The sequence below is a fragment of the Sus scrofa genome, chromosome 4 (genome assembly GCF_000003025.6).
Source record: "Sus scrofa isolate TJ Tabasco breed Duroc chromosome 4, Sscrofa11.1, whole genome shotgun sequence".
In the NCBI taxonomy this organism is placed as follows: Eukaryota; Metazoa; Chordata; class Mammalia; order Artiodactyla; family Suidae; genus Sus; species Sus scrofa.
In genome coordinates, this window is record NC_010446.5 from 75293870 (window position 1) to 75296816 (window position 2947).

Genomic DNA, 2947 nt, shown 5'->3' on the forward strand with positions numbered 1-2947 from the left:
AGACCAGGAATCGTCAGGGCTGGTATTCGGAACACAAACAGACATAACAGGGCTGGTATTCAGAACAAAAGCAGACGTAACCAGAGACTTTCAAGAGCCATTGCTCACTGAAGAGATCCAAAAACATTCAGAGGCCAGAATAACTTACGAAAAATAGGTAATTGAGAAGAACTCTGTCTCAGCTCTAATAAATAAGCTTTTGTAAAGGGTTATTAAATGGTTCAAGTTCCAAGGCTTTCCAGACGGCAGTTGATCAACTGCAGAAACAAACCACTTCATAAGCAAATAATCGCCTTAATTTTCTGGGAGACAAGACACAACAATACCACCAGAAAGATGTATTGTTTGCACTAACATTTAATACTTAGTCTGGCAACAAACCAAGAAAATGGAATGGGTCCAACAGAATTTTCATTAGGTACATTTCCACTGCCTTGCCTGAGCTTAAAATTTTCCTTTTAATTATGAAAGGAATGGGAAAAAGAAGTGTTCATCAGACGATCCCCATTATCCTTGAAAGTTGTTTCAGTTTCAGCAAATGTTTCACACAGCGTTCTTTGTGTTGTGGAGAGATTTATCTGTCTGCAAAGACTGAGCCCACTGATCCCATAGGAACTCTGTGGAAATATTGAATATAAGAGTTTCTCACTTATGTGCAGTTACATTCTATCTTTAAAGCACTTAAAAATCCAATGATGGGTGTTCCTGTTGAGGTTTAGTGGGTTAAGAACCCAACACAGGGTCCGTAAGGATGCGGGTTCAATCCCAGGCCTCGCTCAGTGGGTTAAGGATTGGCATTGCCACAAACTGCAAGCTACAGTGTAGGTCACAGATGCAGCTTGGATCCTGTGTTGCTGTGGCTGTGGGGTAGGCAGGCAGATGCAGCTCTGATTCGACCCCTAGCCTGGGAACTTCCATATGCCACGGGTGTGGGCCTAAAAAGAACAAACACACCTCTGTCTCCTCCAACATGGGATGAGAGGCAGTGTTTAGTGGACAGAGTAGTTCTTTGAGTCCATCTCCCCTAACTTCGCATCTACCCTCGAGATGGGAGATGACCCTAGCTGAGCCATAGGGTGAAGAGGCTTAAGAGGCCGACGGCTGGGTGGGATCCCACTGCTGCCACCTACCCTTCATGTCTTGGCTCCTCTCGCAAATGGGTAGGGACAACCAGAGCAGACGGCTGGTGAGAAGTGTGGGTGTGACAGTGGGCAAGCTGTTCCCATAGGGCCCGGCCTGCACTGGGTGTTCAGGCTTAACCCCCGTCGCCTCTTTCCCTAAAATGGGTCTCAGTGCCGTCATAACAGGGGAATTGGTTCTAAGTGACACTGACAGAGGAGCAGTCAGGATCGTTTGGAGCCGCTCTCCTCTCTTGGGTGTTCCCGCTTCTCTGGGGATCAGGGGCATTGGTCCCATCACTGTGGGAGGCCTTTCTAGTCTGTGCTTGACACGTCACATGTAATGCCTATCAAAATACCCTATCAAAGTCCATTCCTCTGATCTTATTGGCTTCTTGCTACAGCTGCAAAGATCAAAATACCCTATCAAAGTCCATTCCTCTGATCTTATTGGCTTCTTGCTACAGCTGCAAAGTCTAGATCCTTTATTGTAAACTAGAAAACTGGGGTGTAGAGGGGACAGGCGACAATCCCAAAGTCATACTGCTATGCCTGGCAGAGCTGGAACAAGCCCCGCATCTCATGCTGAAGGCACCTGGCAGCCCCCACTGTGCCTCCCCCGGGCCTCCCTCCTCCAGGCCGTGTCTCCTGGAGCCTCTGTTATTCTGCACCCGCCTCAGATGTTCCCCAAATACTCCACCTCCACTTTCAGCAGAAAAAAAAAAAAAATGTCTTCTAATGCATCTCATTGTGACACTAGAACTGATACTCTTCCAGGAGAGGCAGACTAAGGCCCCACCCCAAGCAGAGATGCAGCAGCCCTGATCCCTAGAACCTCTGAGCATCGTACTTACATGGCAAAGGGTCTTTGCAACCAGGGTGGAGGTGAGGACCTTGAGACGGGGGCACTTCTCCTGGCTCATCCAGGTGGGCCCCAGGTAATGGCGTGATCCCTTTGGACTGGAGAGACTTTCCCGGCCGTGGGTAGAGGTGGGTGACTACGAACAGAGGATCAGAGAGATGCGACATCTCTGGTTTTGCAGATGGAGGAAAGGGCACAGACCAAGGACTGTGGACAGCCTCGGGAGCGGCACAGACAGACGCCCGGTGTGCCAGGGCTGCCATAACAGGGCACCACACATCGATGGTCCCACGACAGAAATTTATTATCTTGTGGTTCTGGAGCTAGAAGTCCAGGCTAAAGCAGCAGGCGGGGCTGTGCCCCTCCTCTCCCACCCTGCAGGTCCCTCTCCACGCTTCCTATGGTTCCCTGGCTTGTGGCAGCAAAACCCCAATCTGCACATGGCTTCTCCCTGCATGTGTCTGTGTCCAAGTTTCCTTTTTATAAGGACACAGTCCTATTGGACTAGGGCCCACCCAACGACCTCATCTGAACTCAATCCTCAACTGCTAACATTTTTCTCCCAAATAAGGTCACATTCTGAGGAAGACGTAGTTACCACTTCAACATACCTTCTTTTTTGTTTGTTTTGGAGGGGAAGATACAATCAACCCATAACTACAAGGACATGGGTTCTCCCCTACAGAACATTCTTTCCTCCCTAAAGAAACCCAGGCCTGCCGATCGCTTGATTTTAAACAATGAACAGCAATGTGGACTTCTGAACTACAGAACTGTAAGATAAAAATGTGTTTTTTTTTGGTTTTTTGGTTTTTTGAAAAAAAATTACTATAGTTGATTTACAATGTAATAATGTGTGTATGAATTTTTTGGGTTTTTTTTTTTTTTTTTTTTTTGTCTTTTTAGGACCTAACCCACAGCATGTGGAAGTTCCCAGGCTAGGGGTTGAATCAGAGCTGCAGCTGCC

General features: G+C 47.6%; 1 long non-coding RNA gene across 1 annotated transcript; it reads right to left on the reverse strand.

Moving 5' to 3' along the window:
- LOC100514834 lies at positions 340-2450 on the reverse strand. Its single transcript, XR_303007.3, has 2 exons — positions 1973-2450; positions 340-617 (listed from the first exon to the last, which is right to left on the reverse strand). It is a non-coding gene; the product is annotated as an uncharacterized LOC100514834 (long non-coding RNA).